Here is a 25391-nt window from a genome sequence, read left to right on the forward strand (position 1 = left end):
GCGTTCATAATGGAGATAGCACATTCGTCACACTGCAAATTTTTTAATCTTTTAAAGCAACACATTCTCTTCTTTATAATGCTAGAATAATGAAGTTGTTTTGCTGCTGATGTTCACACAGAGTTCTGACAAACTGATTTCTTTTTTATTTCTCATGATCTCCTGAATAATCCTTATTTTTTTTTTTTCGCCAGATCTCCAAAATAATGTTTCTATTTTTTTTATAGTGATCTCCTTTTTTTTTTTAATCAAGATCTCCTGATTTTTTTTTAAAGTTTTTTTTCTAGTGATCTCCATAATATTTTTGTCATTTTGTGTGTCAAGTTACCACAACACCATTATTATCTTATATTTTTTAACCTCAAGGAGATTGGTTGGTGTCGGTGTCCCTTGTTAATTTGACATTGTATTTTTGAAATGTACCTGCCTACTCACAAACAAACCGTCCTTTTTGAAGTAAAACACATAGCCAAGTATTTGTAAAAATAAAATAGACATTTATTAGGGGTCATAACAAAATAAGGAGGAAGGCAACGCTGGATAAACTGTTGAAATTGGCGAAGCCCTTGTACCCCGGGGCAGACATCAATTATTTGACAGGCAAAATTGGTAAAAAATAAATAATAAATATACCGCACTAAATGCTATTTGCAATATATTTCTACATAAAGAAAAATAAATGTAAAATACTGAAAACAATCAATAAATAAAACAGTCTCAAGTGAAAAGTGCTGGTGAGTACTTGATAAGTAGTTTTGTGCTCCTTATGTGCTTAAATAGGGTGCCCCCTATGAGCTGGACCTCAATTGCTTCATCACCAATTATTAGATCCCCCTTTCTGTTCCTTGGTTTTTCCCCTCGCTTATGGTTTTTTCGGTCTTCTTGGAGTTCTTCAGAAGAAAGTAATTTGCAATTTTTAATTTTTAATTTTATTGCATTTATCCCAGACCACCTAATTTTGGACAGTTAATACCTGTGGCCAGCAGGTGGCCACCTAGTGGGCTGTAGCACATGAGTAAACAATTCACATCAAGGATGACTTTTGAGCTATCTATTAGGTTAATGTGTATAGATTAGCAGTACAAGCCTACGATCACATCACCCTGAAAGTGCCTGATCTCGTCTGATCTCAGAGGCTAAGCAGGGTCGGGCCTGGTTAGTACCTGGTTGAGTGACTGCTTGGGAATACCAGGTGCAAGCTCACCACTAGGAGTCGCTACATTGCTAAACTAGCTAGGTTATATATTGTCCACATTGGGTGTCTCTGTTTTATTAATGTTTTATAATTTGCAATTATAATATTTACTGTATTTTCTTGATCAGTTCTAATTGTATTTTATCAATCATATTTTTTAATATTTTCTACGCTGCCTAAATGCATTTGAAGTTAGATTGTGAGCAGTCCCAAGTTAATAGCAGGTAAATTAATGCTAGTGGCTACGTTATAACACGTGATCTATGTTGAAGGTTTTTATGCCCTCAACCAAAATAGCGAAATTGTAACTTCCTGAGGATGATCAATCTGATAGGCCAAAATGCATAGAGGTTGAGTCACGTGGTCGTGACAACTTTTTCACGGATGATATTTTTTATCTGCTGTTCACTCCGGGTACCAGGATACAGGCACTCATACATGCGAGTTGAATATCTTTTAATTCTTTGGAATAAAAATTCTTTTATCCATCTATCTGAGGAAAATTCATCATAGTTAACCAACGGTCCAGAGGATATCTACAGGGGTCGCCCCACACACGCATTTGACCTTACTAGCAATAGTTGGTCCAATCCCAAGGGTGAGTGCACATCTATTAGGGGGGCACCCTATTTAAGCACATAAGGAGCACGGAACTGCTTATCAAGTCACAGCACTGTATATGAGTTTTTTTGTCATTGTTCCATAATCACCAGCACTTTTCACTGGGGGCTGTTTTATTTATTTATTGATTGTTTTCAGTATTTTACATTTATTTTCTGTATGTAGCAATATATTGCATATAGCATTTAGCGCGGTATATTTATTATTTATTTTTTATCATCAATTGTTTACACCATTTTCACACTGCAGCTGCTCAAATCGTGTGGTAATTTTTACTTTTATCCATGATATTAATACATACATGAGGTGATTTATATTGGTAGTAATCCTTTTGGTGCTTTGGTCCATATATATATATATATATATATATATATATATATATATATATATATATATATAATTTTTTTTTTTTTTTCACAGGCAAAATTGGTAGCCTGAGGAGTCCATTTAAAAGGGAGCACAATCCGGTCCAGGACTCCGAGAGATCGAGAGTAGCAGCAGATGACACATATGTCCCCAGGCTGTGGTCTTACAACAGCCTGTGTCTTTTGCCAGACCAGACCGAACCCAGGCCATCCTTTAAGACTTCCTTGCATGCTTCCTTCCAGGCTGTGGCTGTGGTGTTGGAGTTGTGGCAGGAGGTGGAGGAGGAGTATGGTCCAACTCACATACGTGACTTTTTTTTTGTGAGTTCGCCCATCACCCCCTTATTTAGGGCCTGATAGATGACTTCCACACAAATGAGGTATTGGCCCACCTCCATTTCCTGAATTTTTCTGGCTGCCATGCAAGCATAGACCTCTTGAAGATTGGGGGTGGTTCTGAGGAAAGTAGCCACCAGAACAATAACACTGGAAAAACCAGGATCCAAAGGGGAAAAATACAGTACAGTAATACAGCCCAGACTAGCATGCACTGCATGAAAGTTGGACAGAATAAATGTGCCCCTGGGAGACAGCCAGGTGCTATATGCTATATATTTTCCCCTTGAACACAAGCTGCACTCTTGCTCCTGCCGTAGGATTGCCTAAAGGCTACATACTATTTGCTATAAATATCCTATGGTTTTTGGAAACCTCCCGGCTACTACAAACTTGTACAGGAGGCCTAGTCCCTTTAAGATAGTGAGATTTTCTTGTATATGTTACGCATTTGAACCTTGATCGTGTCCTGAAGAAGCCTCACGGCGAAACGCGTAAACGCACAAGGGCTCACTGTACAAAATCATTTTTGCATGTTTTTAACTTTCTTGAACATTGTGATATATTATGAACCTTTTTCAATAAATATTATTATTATTACTATTTGTTTTGTTTGCCTCCCCATTGTTTCCATGCCTTAAAAGTCCAATTTTGGTTACTTTATTAGTACCCTTTCCTATTTCTCTGATATATAAACCACTTTGTTAAATCAGAAATTAGTGATAAATAATAACATCTAGTTAACATCATTCATTTTGTGACAAGAAATATGTTGAACAATGCTATACCTGACTCAAGCTGGTCTCCTCCACTTCTTCCTAGGTGGAAGGCTCAGGTTGGACTTCTGAAGCCTCATTTGAGGTGGAAGGAAGGGTTGAGAGTGATGGCCTGATTTCAGTCTGGTCTGACAAAAAACACAGTCTGTCGTAGTACCAGAGCCTAGGGACATAAACGTTATATGCTGCTGCTCCAGATCTCATGGAATCCTGGACCTTCTTGCGCTCCCTATTATATGTGCTCCTCAGGCCACAAATTTTGCACTTCAAATAGAGGATGGTTGCCGAAGGAATCACCAATTCCAACAATTGATCCAGCGCTGCCTTCCTCTTTATTTTATTATTATAAAAAGGGTGTTTCACCTGCCACAGACAGAGCAGCTCTCTGTATTTATCAATGAAGTTGGGGAGGAAGTCATGATCGTTGAATCTTGAGGGAGCACGATCAGTACAGAAGAATCAAGAGAGTGCTACAAAAAAGTAAGTATTTTGTCGTGTGTTCCTGTTATTATTATTACTTTTGTGCTGCTCCATGTGCTTTTCTTTACTGTTGTACAGTTTAAAATGGCAAGTTTCAGGTTCGTGGGCACAGCAATCAATCGTAAATAAACATTGTTTGTTCGCTCACTAATACGATGTTTTTAGCAGATGCAGGTTAACTACATTTGTTCAGGCCTATTTGTATTAAAAGAAGTTTGTTGTTTAGATGGGTTTGTAACTAGAATGAAATGCAAACTTGATTCAGTGTAAGGAGAGGACACTCAGCAGCTGTTTACACACCTGGACGCAGGAGCACTAGTGTGGGACACCAGAACACCCTTTTTAGGGTGTCCCACGCAGGTGCTCCAGTGGATACTAGAGGTGTCTCCATGTGTGATACTTTACCAAAAAAGGTAAGTATTCCAGCTTTAACAAAGGGAAAAAAAGCATGTCTTCAACTTGGAACTCTGCCAAAACAGACAATTGTACGACACTTCCAAGCAATGTTTCATATTCATATTTTTTGCCTCAAATATCTGTGTTCTAAGTATACCCTTTTTGTATTCACATAGGGGAGAAAAGACTCGGGACATCAGAGGACACCAGGGATCCCAACCTTCTAAAGAAGAGGAAGTCACCACATCATAACCTGAGGATGTGGAGGGAGGAGAGGTTCATGACGTGGTTGAATTAGTGACCACAACAGGTGAGTGTCTGAGACCACAGCTTCAGGTAATAGATGTATGCCTGCATATTTATAATACATGGTGTGTTTTATGCTTTTTAGGTGATGTGGATGTTGTGGAAGAAGAAACTCATTTCACCAGTGCAAGTGCACACGTCCTCATCGGGGAGATCATGGTGTGCAATCATGATTTAGAAAAGATAAAGGAAAACATCAATGATGTTCAATAAAAAATGAAGAACATCATTGATGTTTTAGGCAGCATCTAAAACACACAAAAATTGTACCGTTTTGTCGAGGAAAATTTTATTTTTTATCAAGTTTTAAAGTAAATTTTGAAGATGCACACAGTGTGTCAATTTGTGCTATCTGCCATCACGGGATATCAATGTTTTGGGGGTGCAAGCATTTTCTCCCAACTCAAGTAGGTGAGAGGAAGGGGTTGCACCCCCGAAACATGTCCATTGATCCCCCATGATGGAAGCTAGCACATGTTGACATTAGACATGGGATCAGGAGGGAAATACACATTTTGAGTCCCAATTTGTGTGCATGTTCAAAATTTGGCTTTTACAAGGGTGACATCACCCCATCTGATGAAGGCAAGATCAACACAGTTTGGGCATACTAATGTCTGATATTGCCTTCACTTGAACTTTGTAAGTTCCTGAATTGTGTATGTTATGGTTTTAAACAAGCCTGTTTAATCAAAAGGGTTATTTATAATGTCAAACATAAAATGTTATACACCAAAGATGTTGGTTTGTTCAAAAACCCTTTTCTAACGCACATGTGAATGTGCACAGAGTAAAATGTTTTTATACTCAACAATGTATGGCTTCTTTTTTCAATGCTCAATACCAGTTTTTGGAGTAAGTTGGTGTTTAGTGTACAGTGACAATGGGGGTTATTTACTAAAGGCAAATCCACTTTGCACTACAAGTGCACTTTCAAGTGCACTTGCAGTGCAAAGTGGATTTGCCTTTAGTAAATAACCCCCACAGTGCTCTAAAATTGTCCCCAAACAGGCCATTTTAGGGACTTTAAACAATTAATTCATGGTGCTGAAAAGGATGATTATTTTTAACATCATTAATGCATTACATACATTAACAACAAAACCAATGTGTGTTGTGTGTGTGTAGCAGACCCACAACATAATAGTTAGCTGAAGAAGAGATTGTCACCTCATGTATCAAATAATTTATGTTTGCACTATTGAAGAAAATGGCCAAAAAGAAAAGCCCATTGGAGAACCTAGGAGACAGCTAAAAGCAGTAAATCAAATTAAATATTAGTTCATTTTTTATAAAAAATGTATTTTAAAAATGTTTTACACATTTGCTGGCATATCAATGGCCCCCCTACCCGCAAAGTACTCCCGATATTTTTGTCTGACTTTGCAGGCACTTTGGGGGGCAAGCCAGGATGGCCAGCTTAAAGTGCCATCAGGTTTGATTGATCAGGAAATCCAGCCTCAGTCCCAATGGAGGCCACATAGTTCGTAGCATTTTCCCTATTGATTGCCCTATTGATTGCCCCTCCGCAGTTAGGAAAGTCCCACCGCTGGGCAAAGTGGGATGCCACAGTCTGCCTTTCCTGTGGGGTTGAAGGAAACTGTGGAATCAAACAAGAAAAACAAAAATTAGTACTTTTGCACATAACATTGCAAGCAGATTAGACACAGACATTCTTGGCCAACATCAGTATAACATTTATTTTAAGGAGTATTTAAAGACAAAAGTATAAGGTACACTTATCAGATTCCTCACCCCCTCTGATGGCCCATTGTAAAAATTTTAGAGGGGGAGATGTTTTGGACAGGTAACCCTCTCCACTTCATTGAGAGCTGAATGCATAAATAATGTGTGTTACCTTGGCCAGCCCCTCCTTACTTACACTATTGGCAGCCCACTGGACAGGTAAAAATTGTCATGATCCAAAAATAGGAATACACACTGTCCAAATTGAAGCACATTTTTACATTCTGCAATTACCTATCAAGATAATAGGAGAACAAAACTTTAAACAGTACCATTTGAAAGTATTCAGGCAGGCACTTGCACTACATGCTTTGGTGAATTCATCCATAAATATGACCACAAAAAAGAGGTAGGTATAGTGTGTATGGGTTTGGCAAAGTCAGCAGATAGAGGATTGGTATCAGCTGACTTAGCAGTTGGGGGGGAGGGAGGGTTCCAAATGAGTTTGCCCCCCCCCCCCAAAAAAAAGCCTCTTGCACTCTACCTGAATTTAAGGACACAAATAACATTTGTAAACATTTTAGGGGGAGTTTAGGGTAAAATACTATGGCGCTGACAAAATACATTGTTACGTGACTAGACTAGGTGTGTATGTCGGACATGTCACTGCTGACATCCGTCGCTCCATAGACTAACATTGAGCGCCGTTCAGATCCGCCGACAAAACTGAACGGTCCGATGGTGTGAAAGGGGCCTTATGCCGCGTACACACGAGCGGACTTTACGGCAGACTTTGCCCGGCGGACGGGATTTCGTCGGACAATTCGATCATGTGTGGGCTCCAGCGGACTTTGGTTGCTCAAAAGTTGGACGGACTTAGATTTGAAACATGTTTTAAATCTATCCATCGAACTCGAGTCCGGGCAAAACATCCGCTCGTCTGTATGCTAGTTCGATGGACAAAAAGCCATGCTAGGGCAGCTATTGGCTACTGGCTATGAACTTCCTTGTTTTAGCCCGGTCGTACGTCATCACGTATGAATTCGACAGACTTTGGTGGATTGTGTGTAGGCAAGTCTGTTCATTCGGAAAGTCCGTCATAAAGTCCGGTGTAAAGTCCGCCGAGCAAAGTCTGCTGTAAAGTCCGCTTGTGTGTACGCGGCATAAGTTTTCTAACAACCTTTAAGTACAATATATATTACATTTAGAACTTGCAAAGCAACTGGCCTGTATGTTGGTCCACGGATAAGACTGTGGATATTTTCTCTATATAGTTATCTACATTTAAACTAGACAATAATGTGATCAAAGGAGCAACGTGTGTTCTTTGATTTAATTTGATTTAAAAACCATCCTGCAAAAGAAGATAGAGAATACTTACCTCACTGTCAGGTTTTGACAACTGTCTTCTCTCTCTGAAAAAACTATAGACATGTGCATTAGTTTTCGTCAGAATGCATTTTCGTCCGGATTTCTGGAATTTTCGTGTTCATTTTAATGTGCAGAATCCGAAATCTGAAAGATCCGAAATAAAAAAATGCTTTATTTTCGTATCCATTATATTTTCGTATCGTTACGACAACAGTTAGATATAGATAGAAGGTTCAACATGACGGTGACAATAGCGATCTGTGTCTATCGAACCTGCGGTTGAATGTGTCCAACCTAACTCTATTAGTCCAAGATTATTCGACATAGAGAGAAAAGATTTGACATTAAAGAGACATGAAGATTCGACGAAGCAGCTAAAAACATACAATCGCTGTGAGTGGACATTTACGGTCAAATGCTCCACCATTGGCTATAGAAGAATTCTAATGTTGTTTGACTAGTAATAATAATTAATAATTATAATTACTACTAGTCAAACAACATTAGAATTCTACTATAGCTTGTGGGCAGAGCATTCGACCAGAAATGTACGATCACAGCATTGTACAGTTTAGCTGCTTCGTCAAATCTTCTTAGAACATCTGACAGACACCATAAGCCTTCAATTGACACATTCGACTTTAATTAATTCGGATTTTCAGACTAATGCATTTAACAAAACTAAATAAATACAAATTTCGGGAGTAACTAAATAAATGTATTTTTCGGACGAAACCGAAATTCCGCAACAAATTATTTCAGTGTGCACATGTCTAAAAAACTATAGTGCCTAAGAGATTTTCTGCACCTGACACACTTCCAGGTGTTGGTTACCTAGTCCCTTGCTGCATTGTGTGGTACAATCTACTAGCCAATATGTCTCTACATAACACTTTATGGCTTATATAGATTCAATCTGATGACCCACATCAGAGAACTGCATGCATGATACAAGGATTCCCAAGAGATGAAGTTTTCAAATATGTGTAAGCTTTCCTCCTTTCATCGTATTATTTAAGGGGCAACATAGTTGTCATTCAGTGCTTCATAAAAAATGTCCATGGATTTGTGAACACTACTTTCATTGCTATGTAAAAGCAGCATGGTATTTAGTAGAACCACTCATTTGACAACCCCCTAAAGAGCCATTGGAAATATGGGTCCTCCCAGCTACTCTCAGTTATGACATTCCCTGTACCTGGACCCGGCAATCACCCATATGAATTTTCTTTTATATCTTTATTTCCTTTTTAACAGCCTCATTGGAACTGTGAGGATTGGATGAAGGCAGCCTTGGAGGTCATTACATTTTTTCCAAGGGCCATTGTTTTCTGTGAAGGACAATTTCTCCCCCAAATTAGGCGAATTAACTGCAGACACCTGGTATGACGTTAATTGAAAAATTGTGTATGATTTACTACATTATAAAGTGCAGTAAAGTCAGCTGAAGCATAGTGAATTGAGGAGATCCTGGGGCAAATTTACCAAGTGTAAAGTAAGTTTATTTATTTTATTTATTTATGGTACTTATATAGCACCGTCAATTTACGCAGCGCTTTTACATATACATTGTACATTCACATCAGTCCCTACCCTCAAGGGGCTTACAATCTAAGGTCCCTAACCCACATTCATACATACTAGGGACAATTTAGACAGGATCCAATTAACCTACCAGCATGTCTTTGGAGTGTGTGAGGAAACCCATGCAGGCACAGGGAGAACATGCAAACTCCAAGCAGGTAGTGTCATGGTTGGGATTTGAACCAGTGACCCTTCTTACTGCTAGGCAAGAGTGCTACCACTACACCACTGTGTCACCAGAACCAGAAGTTGTGGTGAATCTACTGTATGTTCTGCTTAAACAACCAGTCATGTTCAGGGAAGTTTGAAAATGTACTTGCAAAATAAAGCCTAGAAACTGAGCCAAATCATAAGATAACATATTGTCCTACAAGAATACAAATTTGGCAGCACATAATGCATGGTCTTCCTCGTTGTTGCTTAATCTAAATTACCAGAATATATTTCACTCAGAAAAACCCCTAATCATCCAAAGCCTTGTATGATTTGAATCAGTTACAGTATTGTAGTTAAATAGACACGACGGGAAAGAAAAAAATAAACAGTAATAAATGTTTATAATACTAATAATTTATGAAGCTGCCAGTAAAGTCACAAAAGTATGAAAACAACATCAGCGATGCTTTCAGGTTATGCTTTTCTAGCTACAAAGAGGAATTCCAGGTAGGCAGATTTTTGATTGGTAACAAAATGTTAAAAGGACACTCTTTTGCTGTCAATGGACCTTTTGGAATTATAGCAACCATTGAGCTCTTTGTGGTAGATAAAGAGGTGCCTAGTAAAATGTGTTTTAATTTTTCAAAGCTCACAGCCCTGCCCAAGCACCAGGACCTCTTTTTCCCAGCCTCATCTTCCATATCACATGCCTGCACTGAATAGTGTGTGAAGTGATGCCCCCTCTAATGTTATTTGAGGAATTTAAATGTAAAGCAAAAATGGAGCCTTTTAGGCATAAATTATACATCGGAACTTTTGAAAATTGTAGTTCCTGAGAATGGGGGTAGAGTAGGGGGTGAGGTTGGTTCAGAGGCAATATTGACAATACACAATCAACAAATGGGCAATCATGCCAGTGTGAGAGTAGCAAACAGGCATTTGTGATCATGTGAATATAACAAAAGGGCAATCAAGACAATATGTAGTCAATATAAAAATATATAAATCTTGTGAGCTACTCTAGAAAAACCTGACACTGCAATCAGCGTCTGGTATAAAGTACCCTGAGGTTACAACCTAGCATCAGGTGTGGTATAACAATTCCTGTGAAACAAAGTGCAAATTCACAGCTGCTAAGCATTGATCGCAATCCCATAATTTGTGAAAACATATATACACAAAAAAATAAATAAATGCAGCGCTGTGTGATACTGAACCTTACAAATGCGTAGATAGTGCCATAAACAATGAAAATCAATATTGCTGAAAAATGTAACTATGAACATAAAAAAATATTTTTTGTAACAAGCAAGCTGCTATAATTCCAGAAGGTCCACTGACAGCAAAAGAGTGTCCTTTTAACATTTTTTTACCAATCAAAAATTTGCCTACCTGGAATTCCTCTTTGTAGCTAGAAAAGCATATCCTGAAAGCATCGCTGATGTTGTTTTCATACTTTTGTGACTTTACTGGCAGCTTCATAAATTATTAGTGAAAAAATGTAGTATTAATCCTTAGTATCAAGTGTCCAAAAAAAAAGAGATTTTTTTCTCACAATTTTCATCAATCCACAGAGACAAAAGTGCAAATTGGGGTATTATACGTGTTACTGTCCAAAAGGTGACTTTAGTGTTGGTAATCCTGTTCAGAAGAGGGTGACTTCACACACGTGCTCCGCCCCCCCCCCCCCCCAGACATGTATTTAGACATGTATTTGACAAACACCACCTATCCATTCATTTTGGGGACAAACACAACAAAAACCCGTAGGGGATGCAATTTTGCGGGATAGAGGCCCCTAAGCATCATTGGAGAGGATGCAATTATATTAGAGAAATCAGCAAACGCAAGTCCTGGTGGATACACCAATTGGGGACTTTATCACTGGGTGGATTAAACAAAGAATTTGAACTCCAGTGTTTTTTAAGCAATCGTTAGAATGAGATGATTTCTGGCTCTCTGATTAATGAGTTTACATGGTTGCACATAAATATATTTTTTTTAGAGATAGATTTTTATCCTTCCTTCTTTGTGCTATTGGTAATAGTTTTTAATAGTTTTGTAATTATATTCATATATTCATATAATAGTGCTGGGAGTGAGTAAACTATAGTGGCCAAGTGGTTAGCGCTTTTGCCTTGCAGCCAGTGGGTCATGGGTTCAATTCCCAACCAGGATACCTTGTGTATTATTTTAGAGGGATTATTACATGGCAGTTATTGATGCATTTAATTTCATTTATATTTGTTATTAGGTAAAATGAGAAAGAGTATACTACAGTGGCTAAGTGGTTAGTGTTTCTGCCTTGCAGCCAGTGGATCATGGGTTCAAGTCCCACCCAAGACACCTTGTGTATTATTTTAGAGGGATTATTACATGGGAGTTATTGATGCATTTAATTTCATTTATATTTGTTATTAGGTAAAATGAGAAAGAGTATACTACAGTGGCTAAGTGGTTAGTGTTTCTGCCTTGCAGCCAGTGGATCATGGGTTCAAGTCCCACCCATGACACTATGTATATTATTTAGAGGGATTATTACATGGGGGTTATTAATGCGTTTTAACCACATGCCGAGCGGGCCATAGCCGAAAGACGGCTACAGCGCGGTCGGCTTATTCCTCTGGACCCGGCGCATCATGGATCACGGTAAACGGCCGCTGATCGCGGAGCGATCACATGTAAACAAACCGGCCTCATGTCATGACGTCCGTTCCTCTGTGTACCGATCGGTGGAGAGGGGGGGGATCTGTAGTGCGCACAGCGCTGCTCAGTGACAAATACAGTCACATCCATCTATCCATGCTCAGCCATCCCGTCATACTCAGCGATACCCTGCAATACACAGCCATACTCGGCCTCTGTATGTGGCCAGGCTGTGGAAGTCTCACACGTGGTATCACCGTACTCAGGAGGAGTAGGAGAATCTATTTTGGGGTGTAATTTTTGGTATGTACATGCTATGTGTTAGAAATATTGTATAAATGGACAACTTTGTGTTAAAAAAAATGTGTTTTAACCACTTCCCGCCCGCCGTCATATGATGTCCTTGACTTTGTGCGGGGATATCTGAATTATGCCTGCAGCTACAGGCATCATTCAGATATCAGATTTATCAGCCGGCGATTCCCTACAGCATAAGAATGATCATAGCAGCTGTTCCACTGCTTGATAGTTCTTATGGGAGGCGAGAGGGGACGCCCCCCCCTTCCCGCCACCCTCCGGTGCTTCTACCGACTCACCGCTATGATCGAAGCCAGGATCTTTTTTTTTTTTTATTTCAGGCTTCCCAGCCTAGAGGTGAGATGTGGAGTCTTATTGACCCCATATCTTACTGTAAAGAGGATCTGTCATGCCATAATGCTATTACAAGGGATGTTTACATTAAAACAATAATAAAAGTGATCAAAATTTTTTTTTTCTGGAAAAAAGTGTCAAACTAAAATAAATAAAGTAAAATGAACAATAAAAAGAAAAAAAAAGTAAAGCGCCCCTGTCTGTGTGCTCTCATGCGGAACCAAATGCACACGTAAGTCCCACCCACATATGAAAACGGTATTCAAACCACACATGTGAGGTATCGGTGCGAACGTTAGAGCGAGAGCAATAATTTTGGCCCTAGACTTCCTCTGTAACTCAAAACATGTAACCAATAAAAATTTTTAAAGCGTCGCCTATATGGATTTTTAAGTAGCGAAGTTTGGCGCCATTCCACGAGCGTCTGCAATTTTGAAGGGTGACATGTTAGGTATCTGTTTACTCGGCGTAACTTCATCTTTCACATTATGCCAAAATATTGGGCCAAAAAAAAGCGTTCAAAAAATTGGTGCGCAAATACCGCACAAGATAAAAAGTTGCAACAATCGCCATTGTATTCTCTAGGGTCTTTGCTAAAAAAAACATATATAATGTTTTGGGGTTCTATGTAATTTTCTAGCAAATAAATGATTATTTTTACATGTAGGAGAGAAATGTCAGAATTGGCCTGGGTGCTCCAGAACGCCTGAAGGTGCTCCCTGCATGATGGGCCTCTGTATGTGGCCACGCTGTGAAAAAGTCTCACACATGTGGTATCGCCGTACTCGGGAGTAATAACAGAATGTGTTTTGGAGTGTAATTTGTGGTATGCATATGCGGTGTGTGAGAAATAACCTGCTAATATGACAATTTTGTGAAAAAAAAAGAAAAAAAAAATCTTGATTTTGCAAAGAATTGTGGGAAAAAATTACAACTTCAAAAAACTCATCATGCATCTTTCTAAAATACCTTGGAATGTCTTCTTTCCATAAAGGGGTCATTTGGGGGGTATTTGTACTTTTCTGGCATGTTAGGGTCTCAAGAATATAGATAGGCCGTCAGTACTTCAGATGTGATCAATTTTCAGATATTGGCATCATAGCTTTTAGACTCTATAACTTTTACAAAGACCAAATAATATACACCAATTTGTACTTATTTTTACCAAAAATATGTAGCAGTATAAATTGTGTGCAAAATTTCCTAAGAAAAATTACTAATTTGCTAAATTTTATAACAGAAACAAAGAAAATGTAATTTTTTTACCGAATTTTCAGTTTTTTCTTTTATAGCGCAAAAAATAAAAAACCCAACGGTGATTAAATACCACCAAAAGAAAGCTCTATTTGTGTGAAAAAAGGACAAAAACTTCATATGGGTACAGTGTTGTATGACTGAGTAATTGTCATTCAAAGCGTGAGAGCACCGAAAGCTGAAAATTGGTCTGGTTAGGAAGGGGGTTTAAGTGCCCGGTGGTCAAGTGGTTAATTTCAATTATATTTGTTATTAGAGGAATTATAAACAGGCTCTTATTGTAATTACTAGTTGTTGAATGGGGAATATATTATATGTATTGTATTTATTTATTTCTCCCCAGGTGGCTTCCTTCTTGTGTGTCCTCCCCGTCCTGTATTTAGTGAAGTTTTCCATATTTTTTTGTAATTAGCTTTGTTACTGGCGTTTTTTATCTATATGGCCACGGATGGGTTTTATCATTTGGGTAGAACCACAATAAAATGGTGCCTATGGTGACGACTTGCGGCTTCATTAATATGGCCGCGGTTGTGGTTATCATTTAAATACACCTACAACAAAATGGCGCATATCGTGGCTACACTTCAATGGCCACCGGCATAGTATATATTCTAGTAATCTCCACCATCCAATCAGATCCCCTTGAGGAAGACATGTAATTAGCCCTGTGTCATCACATGTAGGGGAGGGGCCAGTACAGTGGAGGAGCTCAGATACATGCTTGTTTGTACAAACTGCTGACACATACAAGTTTGGAAAGGAATCCTATGCTTAATGCTTCTATAGTTTGGTGCGCTAGAAGCACCTAAAATGTGTGAGTACCCTGATGTTATGTTTTCTAAATACATTTTTAAACTAGTGATAATGCACTATCCAGCCTCTTTCTGGTTTTAAATTGAGGACAACTTATCTGGATTTTCCTGTGGGATTCTGCTAAGCCAGTTTCACTTAGAGCCCAGGAGTGGTTCAACTGCTTATGTGGACCAAACTTAAGTGTGTGGTCACACTGTTGGAGGTGAACGCATTCACACAGGGGGGGGGGGAGGAAGCACGTGTGTGAAGTCACCCTCTTCTGATCAGGATTACCATCACTAAAGTCACCTTTTGGACAGTAACATGTATAATACCCCCATTTGCACTTTTGTCTCTGTGGATTGATGAAAATTGTGAGAAAAAATCTCTTTTTATTGGACGCTTGATACTAAGCATTAAATACTACATTTTTTTCACTGTGAGCTTGCTTGTTATACAAATTTTTTTTTATGTTCATAGTTACATTTTTTAGCAATATTGATTTCATTGTTTATGGCACTATCTATGCATTTGATCAATGCTTAGCAGCGGTGAATTTGCACTTTGTTTCACAGGAATTGTTATACCACATCTGATGCTAGGTTGTAACCTCAGGTTACTTTATACCTTATGCTGATTACAGTCTCAGGTTTGACCTTGGCAAATCTCAGGTAGGAAGTCTTTCCCAGGTTTGTCGAGGTCAGCCGAAGTGTGCTCGGGCCTTTTCGGCCGTTTCCGAGGCTCTCTGGCATCCCCCGCCTCTGGCCGCATGTGGTATTGCATGCCATTGAAGTCAATGCGGAACAAATTATTTTTCTTCAATGGGAAAACTCGCTTTGATATGCGAGTATTTTGGATTGCGAGCATACTCCTGGAATGGATTATGCTCGTAATCCGGGGTTCCACTGTACATTTTTTAATGGTAAAAGAAAGGAGGTAATGACATTTTTAATGAAGAGAAAAATGAGATCGATAGAGGCACAGATAAAAGAAATAAGAGATAAGATTGAGCCAATGAAGGAATCGGCTGAATATATTAAGCGCATGGGGGAACTCCATAAGGGTGTGCAAAAGAAAGACTTGGAGTATAAAAATATAAAGAAAAAGAAATATCTTCACGATTTGAATGACTATCAGAAAAAGCAGGTATTTAAATGGCAGGCTAATTTGACTGCCAACAATAGTACCATGTCCCATGCTTCTCCTGATAGAGGTGGACAGAACATAGGGGATAGGAATGTGGAATTTAAAACCCCGAATGAACGAACATCACAACAGCAGGTTAATTCCCATTATGGGTCGGCCCCTTATGGTAGGGACGATAGGATTTTACACCCCCCCAATAGAGGGCAAGGCGGTTATGTAGTTCCACCCTACAATAAGAGACCTAATCAACCCCATCAGTATGATAATAGAGGTAATCACCACAATGGCGGGAGACCCCCTTTTCAGCAGGGGTATGCTCCTAATAGGGGCCCCTAGAATAGGCCACCAAGGAAAAAATAACCAAGTGAGAGGGAATCCCCATGGGGGTGTTCCCTATTACAGGGGTCAACAACAGGGGGGTCAGTATCAACAAGGTTATCCGAATAGAACCCCCCCAACGGGGTGGACCTCCTCCTTTTAGGGGCCCCCCCGCATGGTGATTATTATCCTTATGGAGGACCCCCTCCTTATAGGGGTCCTCCACAGGGAGATCACACGTATTATTCACCCAAACCCCAAAGATTTAGATCTAATGAACCACCACAGGATGTTTATGAGGTTGCAACCCATAACGGATATCAACCACTCTATGTGGGGGACCAGGACAATGTGTACGGTGACTTTTTTAGAGAAGGGTTGGGTGGACCCCACCCATGGAGGAAGAAATGTAGAAAAAGAGGAGGGAGAGCAGGTAGAAGGGTACAACAGAAAAAGAAGACGGGATAATTTAGGTTCAGGGATCTATAATCTCAGTAGGACTAATTTGACCAGGGAAGAATTGATTACTCTTGATAAGGGGATTAAATATGCCCCTAAGAAAGGTCTTAATAAGTTCGATACAGAAATTTATCAGGAAACTAAATATTAAAAAATATTATGCACAGAATCCAATTGAGAGAGCAGTAATGGAGGGGAGTCACACAGGACTTAGGAACAAATCTGTTTTTAATCCTAAAATTGTGAATAATAAGTATGTTGACATGTTCAAACGACTTGTCACAGCTGACCTTGAGAAATTACCGATTAAAAAAAATATATGAACAGAGGGATATCAAAAAAGGTATCAAACTTTTGGAAACACGTAAAGATATTGTTGTTCGCAAAAGGGGGGGATTGTGGTGCTATCTACTAACCAGTATAAACAGGAAATGAATAAGATATTGGACGATAGAGAGACTTATGAAATTCTAAATACAAATCCTATAAAGCAATATAAGAATTAGCAGAGTTAGTCCAATATGGAGTGAGTAAAAATATATTGAATAAGCATGAGGAAAACTATTTAGTACCTACCGCTTGTAGAACTCCAGTTATATACTATATACTGAAAATTCATAAGGATAGGACAAACTCCCCAGGTAGACCCATTGTCAGTGGGATTGATTCGCTAACCGCTAGGTTGGGGGAGTACATAGATCTCCATTTCCAGCCCTTAAAAAGGGATACTAGAGCATTCCTTAAAGATACAAAACACACGTTACAATTGCTTAACTGCCTGCCACACGCCCACCGTCAAATGATGGCAGGGTGGTGCGGCTCTTGTTCTGGGACGCCGTCGTATGACGGCTTCCCAAAACAGCCGCACTTGTGCGCGCCCGTAGGGGAGTGCAGCGCAGAAATTGCGGCCGTGCCGTGTTGCTAGGACACGGCGCAACCCCGATGTGATCACAACCGGTCACATGTAAACACGGAGATGCCGGTAATTAGCTCTCCTCACCTCACACTGACAGAGTGACAGAGTGTGAGGCGAGGAGAGCCGATCAGCGGCATCTCCTCACAGGGGAACATGTAGGAATGTAATCAGGGCACTGATCATCAGTGCCCTGATTACAATAAAGAAATATAGTGTCACAATACAGTGCCCACCAGTAGCAGCAATCAGTGCCCACCACTGCCCACAAGTGCCACCAATTAGCCATGCCAATCAGTGCTGCCTATCAGTGCTGTCCATCAATGCCCATTAGTGTCGCCCATCAGTGCCCATCTGTACTGCCTATCCGTGCCGCCAATCCATGCTGCCTTTCTATGCCCACCAGTGCCGCCCATCCGTGCCCGCCACTGCCACCTAACAGTGCCACCTATCAGTGCCCATAAGTGCGGCATATTAGTGCCTAATCAACAGGGCAACCTCATCAGTGCCCATAAGTGCCACCTCATCAATGCCCACCAGTACAGCCTATCAGTGCCCATAGGTGCCGCCTCATCAGCGCACATCAGTGAAAGCGAAAAATTACTTAGTTACAAACTTTTAAGAGAACTAATGGTATCTAATATCTCTTCGGTAGGGAACGGGCTCTCCATGAGCTCCCTGTGTTCTTTTGTTAGAATGGGCAGCGGAATATTATCAAGGAATTGGTCCCTTTGCCATTGAGGGGGATGCTTTTTTGGATTGTATAGATCAGAATAGAAACGTGAGAACTCTTCTATTATCTTTGTTGGGTTCTAAGTTAAGTCCCCTGAAGAGGTCTTAATTTTGGGGAATGCTAAGGAACGTTGTTTAGGACTGAGCTTCGCTGCCAGTCTGGACCCAATCCTGTCGGTTTGAGAATAAAATTTAGCCCCGGTCCACCTCAAATGTTTCTCTGCAGCTGTCGTTAGGGACGGGTTAACGAGAGCTCGTGACTTGTCAAGGGCCTTCAGTGACTCAGTGTGAGTGGGGTGTTTCTTGTGTAACTGAGCTAACGAGCGGTATTCTGCTGTGAGTTTCAGTATGTCCGCTTTATGTTCAGCTTTGAGTTTCGAGATTATCTGAATGATATGACCCCTGATTACTGTTTTATGTGCTGCGCAAACTGTTAAGGGGGACACACCGCTCGACTGATTGATACAGAAATATTCTCTAATGGCTGCTTCCAGAACCGAGCACTGGATCGGGTCGCTTAGGAGGGATTCCTGAAGGTGCCAACGGGGATATCTCCTAGGGCCTCCCGCTTTCCGGATCGTCACAGTGACCATCGAGTGGTCGGACAGTGAAAAATCGATTTTTTTAGAGCCTAAAATAAGTGGGATTGTATGGGACCGGGTGAAGATGTGGTCTATCCTGGCGAAGGAGTTGTGGGGAGCTGAAAAATGGGTGTAGTCCGTATTGTGTGGGTTGGCTTCTCTCCAGACGTCTATCAACCCTTCTTCATGAAGAAGGTTAGCTATTTTAGTGCTTTGCCTAGAAGGCCGCTTTGGTTTCGGTTTCCCATTTGCTGACTTGTCTAGAGCGAAGTCAAAGGCGGTATTTGAGTCTTCTCCTATAATAACCATCCCCTTCAGGTGTGCTCGCAGTTTACTGAGCATAGATTCAAAAAGAGGTCTCTGGCCCTTGTTGGGGGAGTAATATGAAATAAAAGTAAAAAGTTCACCGTCTGTGGCCAGACACTACCAGAAAACGTCCCAGGGGGTCGACTATCACCTCCGGCTGGGACATATTGATGTGTTTAGCAAGGCATATGGCTACTCTCTTAGTTTTGTTATTAGCTGATGCCAAGAAAAATTGGGGGTAGTGCTGGTGGAGAAATTTGGGAGTGTAGGTAGCCGGGAAGTGCGTCTCTTGTAATAGTAAGATGTCCGCATGCATGGAGTGATATGATTGGAAAAGTTTCCTACGCTTGATGGGAGAATTAAGACCCTGCGTGTTGTGTGAGACAATTTTGAGGGAAAGGGAAGGGTTATTTGTATTAGCCATGGTCCAGAGGGGGGGGGGTTATCCAAAACATCTGCTTCTTACCTCTGAACGGAGGGGAGAACTCACCTAGAAGCCCATAGAAATGTGGATTCACCCTGCTCGAGCCTGGGACTTGGATCCAGAAGCCTCCCTGAAATCCGAGAGAGCCTGTACCATAATATGAGAGGATAGTAAGTAGAGGGGGAGAGAAAGAAATGAAGAGAAAGAAGAAGGTTAAACAATGATGTAAATGCAATAAACATTGAGTATTCTTGAGTGATCGCTGAATATAAATAACATTGGGGTCCCCTGACCCCACCCAACCCCAAAGGATGGAATGGCTAAACATTCCTACCCCAACAACTGAATAGACCAGTACGGCCTAGAAAAGGGGTACCAGAGAGAGAGTCCAAGGCTGCCAAAGGTAGACCTGGGCTCTGAGGGAGGTGCACTGAGTCCACCACAGCCCCAGCACCTCAATACTCTCTAACTGAAGACTTCCTGTGAGTCTATAATCGACGTGTGAAAGAGCGTCCTAAAACTATATATATTAAAAAAAAAAAAACCTTGTAAACTGTGTAAATAGCAAATAAAAATCCCTTCCAGGACACGTAGTCCCCTCGAACTCCCGTCCCAAACAGCCGGAAGACAAGGGGACAAGGGGGAAAACTCAACCCTGTTAAACCTATGACCCACTGCCCGGGGTATCGACTTATTGCCGAATATTGGGGGGGGTACTAACATGTAAGGGTACTTGCAAGCTTTAACCCTTAAACCATAGGAACCCTCAACTTGTGCCATGAAGCAATACCCCCCCCCCGTCCAGGAAGGAAGACCCAGTCACTGAATCGTATACAGACTTGTAGTCAAAAAGTAGAAAGAGGAAATATGGTGTAAAACCTAGTTTGACGTGACAAATGGGGATATACAAAATGACATTTTTAAAGGAATAAGTCATTTAAAACTGCTTGCGACTTTAATGTAATGTCGGGTCCCGGAATATGGATGAAAATCAGTGAGACAAACGCCATGGGTACCCCCCACCCACCCAGTCCATTACCAGGCCCTTTGGGTCTTGTATGGATATTAAGGGGAACCCCGCACCCAAATTAAAAAAAAGAAAGGCGTGGGGCCCCCAGGACTGTAGGTTTGTTGTTAAGTAGAATCTGTTTGTAATTTTGAACTGGTACATTTTTAAAGTGTAGCTCCAGCCAAAAAATCTATTTTTAAGCTTTTTGGAAAACATAGGGAAGGGTTATCACCCCTGTAACATTTGTTTTGCTGTCTGTGCACCTATTCAGAAGATTTCACCTCGCTTTCTGTCCCAATGACAAATAGTTTTTTGAAAATTTGGGGGTTTTAGTGAAACAAGGATTGGTGATAAAGCCTCAGTGAAGAGGAGACACATTTTTTCCATATTAACTCTTACAGGAGAGAATTTCCCTTTCTAGGAGTAGATTTCATCTCACTTCCTGTTGTCTCCTTCCCTTTGCAAGTAGAAGTCGTTTGTAAGTTGGATGTTTGAAAGTAGGGGCCTGCCCTATATACTCTGCAGAAATTGGGGCCTTAGGTGTTGGTGTTGCCACAACACTGTAAGCCCTCACAGTTACTCTTGTTGGGCGCAGGAACGGGCCCTGCTGTGAAATATTAGATCAAGAATTGTAATTACATGCCATTGTTGAACAGTGGTAGAAAAATTGGGCCTTTGCTGGTGCCACAACACTGTAAGTCCTCACAGTTACTCTTGGTGGGCGCTGGAACAGGCCCTGCTGTGAAATATTATATCAAGAATTGTAATTACATGCACCTGTTGAACAGGGGCAGACAAATTGGGCCTTTTGGTGGTGGTGTTGTCACAACACTGTAAGCCCTCACAGTTACTCTTGGCGGGCGCAGGAATGGGCCCTGCTGTGAAATATTAGATCAAGAATTGTAATTGCATATCCCTGTTGAACAGGAGCAGAAAAATTGGGCCTTAGGCACTGGTGCAACAACACTGCAACCCCTCACATATGCTATAGTTGGAGCGCAGGAATGAGCCCTGCTGCAAAGTATTGCATCAAAAATTTTAATTACATGCCCCTGTTAAACAGGGGCAGAAAAATTGGGCCTTGGCCACTGGTGGTGGTGCCCAGAACCAAAAATGTTCTTACAAGCTATCAGCATGAAAATTGAGGAGGAAGAGGATTGTGACTCAACATAACAGGATAGTCACTCAGCATCAGCATAGGCAATCTTGAAGGGATCTCACATTAAAAAAAAAAATCAATCGGTTACATCAGCATCAGGTTCTTGGTAGCTGGTGATCCAAGACTGATACATTTTTATGAAGGTCAGCCGATTGACCGTTTCGGTGGACAGGCGCACCCTGTGATCGGTTACAAAGCCTCCAGCAGCACTGAATGTGCGTTCCAAAAGAACGCTGGATGCAGGACAGGCCAGTAGCTCAATTGCATACTGTGCAAGCTCTGGCTAGTGATCCATCCTCAAGACCCAGTAACCCAGAGGATTTTTGGTGGGAAAGGTGTCCAAGTCTGATCTTGCCCCTAGGTAATCCTGCACCATGTGAATCAGACGCTGGCGATGGTTGCTGGAACCGATCAGACCTTGGGCCTGCGGACTAAAAAAATTGTCTGAACGCATCGGTCAGACGGCCACCTTCTCCATCGCTCCTTCTTTGACTGACTGAAGCCTCAGCAACACGTTGTCCAGGAGGACCAGGAAATTGTAACCTCCCAGGCTCTGGAAACGCATTGCACAAACCTTTCTGCAAGGCCTCCCGAAGATGTTTCATCCTCTGCTCCTTCTGCGATGGCAAGATAAGGTCTGCAACCTTACCCTTGTAACGTGGATCAAGGAGGGTTGCCAGCCAGTAATCGCCCCTCCCCTTGATACCACGAATACGAGGATCCTTCCGCAGGCTTTGCAGGATCAGGGAGGCCATGCAGCATAGGTTTGCTGAGGCATTCAGTCCAGAGTCCTCTGGGTCACTAAGGATGACATGATCCGCAGCCACCTCCTCCCAGCCACATACAAGTCCATGGGTTTCTTGGGACTGTAAATGATCCCTTGAAGACTGCTGCTGATGCTGAGTGCCAGGCTCCACCTCCATGCTGACACAATCCTCCTCCTCCTCCTCCGTGATCGGCGGGCACGCAGGAACACTGTCTGGATAAAGGGGGCCTTGAGAGCTAAGGAAGTCCTCCTCTTCCTCCCTCTGTTCTGCCTCAAGTTCCCTGTTCATTATTCCACGCAGCATGTGCTCCAACAGGTGGACAAGAGGGACAGTGTCACTGATGCATGCACTGTCACTGCTCACCATCCTCGTGGCCTCCTCAAATGGTGACAGGACAGTGCATGCATCCCTGATCATAGCCCACTGGCGTGGGGAAAAAACCAAGGTCCTCTGACCTTGTCCTGGTGCCATAGTCGCATAGGTACTCATTGATGGCCCTCTGCTGCATGTGCAGCCACTGCAGAATGGCCAACGTTGAGTTCCACCTGGTGGGCATGTCACAGATTAGGCGGTTCTTGGGCAGGTTAAATTTTTTTTGGAGGTCAGCCAGCCGAGCACTGGAATTATATGACCTGCGGAAATGCAAACAGACTTTCCTGGCCTGCCTCAGGATATCCTGTAAGCCCGGGTACCTGCCCAAGAACTGCTGCACCACAAAGTTAAGGACGTGAGCCAAACAGGGCACATGGGTCAGTTGTCCCTGTCGGAGGGCAGAGAGGAGGTTGGTGCCATTGTCACAAACTACCATACCTGCCTTAAGCTGGCGTGGCGTCAACTACCTCTGAACCTGCAGAGCTGACAGAATCTCTGCCCTATTGTGGCTCCTGTTCCCAAGCACACCAGCTCAAGCACCACATGGCATGTTTTGGCCTGCGTGCTTGCGTAGCCCCTTGAACGCCTACAGAGCACTGTTGGTTCTGAGGACAAATCAGCACAGGAAGAGGCCATGAAGGAAGAAGAAGAGGAGGGGGTGGAGGAGAGAGGTGTGGCAGAATCACCACTAGTAGAATTTTGGAGGCATGGTGGCGGAACAACTTCCAACACTACTGCACCCTGTCCTGCATCCTTCCCAGCTGCCAGAAGAGTCACCCAGTGAGCGGTGAAAGATAGGTAACATCCCTCTCCATGCCTGCTGGACCAACAGTCAGCGGTAATATGCACCTTACCAATGACCGCCCTGTCCAGCGAACCTGCCACTGGGGACCGCAGATTCCACAAACTCACGGAAGGCAGCAGTTGAAGTGCTAGCAATTTAGCCAAGCTAGCATTCAACTGCTGGGCATGTGGATGGCTGGGAGCGAACTTCTTTCGGTGGTGCAGCAGCTGGGGCCAGGGAAATTTGCCTGGTACAACATGAGGTCGGTATACCGATAGCAGATTGCCGCAAGTACTTCTACACCTTCATTCCTCTCAGTGCAGGTTTCAGAGAGGACTGAAGGTATAGTGGGGTTGGAGATCCCAGCTGACGAGGAGCAAGGAGAGGTCTGCTTTGTTCTTTGGTGTGGATCTTTTAGGTACGCTTGCCAACGAACTGCATGGCAGGGCGACATATATCTGGTCAAGCATGTGGTGCCCAAGCGGGTGATGTTTGGTGATGTTTTGGCCACACGAGATACGCTTGAGACATATGTTGCAAATAGCAGCAGTGGGATCTGATGCACTCGTCTCAAAAAAGGCCCACACCAAAGAACTTTTGGAATAACGCGCAGAGACAGCAGCGCCCTGCACATGCAGAGCTCTGCGGTGTGATGCAGTCGGTGTGCTGAGGTGTGATGTGGCTCCTCCTCCTCCTCTCTCCTATCAGGCACCCACATGGAGTCAGTGACCTCATCATCCACTCCCTCCTCATCACTGGAGCAAAGCTGGCAGTATGCTGCAGCTGGGGGAACATGACTACCAGATTGCTGTCCTTCTTGGGCACCCCATCTCTCTGGGCTCACATTACTGCCTTCCTCTAGCTGGGTACCATATTCAGAACCTTCAAACCGCTGGGCATCCTCCTGGAGCATGTACCCAACACTGTGGTCAAACAGTTCAGGGGACTCCTCAGGAGGACATGGTGGGACTAGGGAAGGAGCGACTGATGCCATTGAGTCGAGGGAAGAGGCCGCGTTGGCAGCTGCTTTGCCAAAGTACCCTGAGCCTGGGTGAAAGAGGATGAGGAGGATGATGACGGCTTGGTCATCCACTCTACCAAGTCTTCCACATGTTGCGGCTCAACATGGCCAGCTGCCGAAAAAAAGGACAAGCGTGTCCCACGGCCACATGTTGATGAGGATGCACCGTCTCCAAGACCAGCACTGTTGCCTCTAGACACAGAGCCTGCTTGCCCTCTTTTATTGGCTTGTGACTGTCTGCCTCTCCTTGTTGGCCTTCCAGACATACTAATGGCCTGCAGTGAGACGTAGCTGCACAAAGCTGGAATGTGTGTGTGTGTGTGTATATATGTATGTTTATGTGAGTGTGTGTACATATAAAGAGAGGTTCCCCTAAGTGGACTTTAACGGCACTTTTAAAAGATTGTAAGTAATGAAATTGAAATTCTGGAGAAGAGCCTATAGACACATACTATGTATTCAAACTTGTGATCCTGATCTCCCCCTAGGCCGCCATGTCTCTTTAGTACATGGCGGAATTTTTCCTAGGATTACATTTTTAATATTAGATCGGATACACCCTAGTCCTAGGGGGGGTGACTGGAATAAGGTCCTCCTCCAAAGAGAACTGAGGTGGATCTATCTATTAATGGCCATCGCACCTCCAGGTTTAAACAAAGCTGTCTGTTTTAAACCATTCCTTGAAGGTTTCTGCTCTGGCGGAATGGAAAAAGAACTAACCCCTAACTATTCCCAATACAAGCCTTGTATTCAGCTATATTAATTACATCACTATTTCTCATTTT

The 25391-nt window shown here is 42.2% G+C and overlaps 1 pseudogene; it reads left to right on the forward strand.

Moving 5' to 3' along the window:
• Positions 1 to 1085: 1085 nt before the first annotated feature.
• Positions 1086 to 1201, forward strand: LOC141107028 (5S ribosomal RNA; annotated as a pseudogene).
• Positions 1202 to 25391: the final 24190 nt, after the last annotated feature.

The sequence above is a fragment of the Aquarana catesbeiana genome, linkage group LG08, assembly GCF_042186555.1.
Source record: "Aquarana catesbeiana isolate 2022-GZ linkage group LG08, ASM4218655v1, whole genome shotgun sequence".
Taxonomy (NCBI): domain Eukaryota; kingdom Metazoa; phylum Chordata; class Amphibia; order Anura; family Ranidae; genus Aquarana; species Aquarana catesbeiana.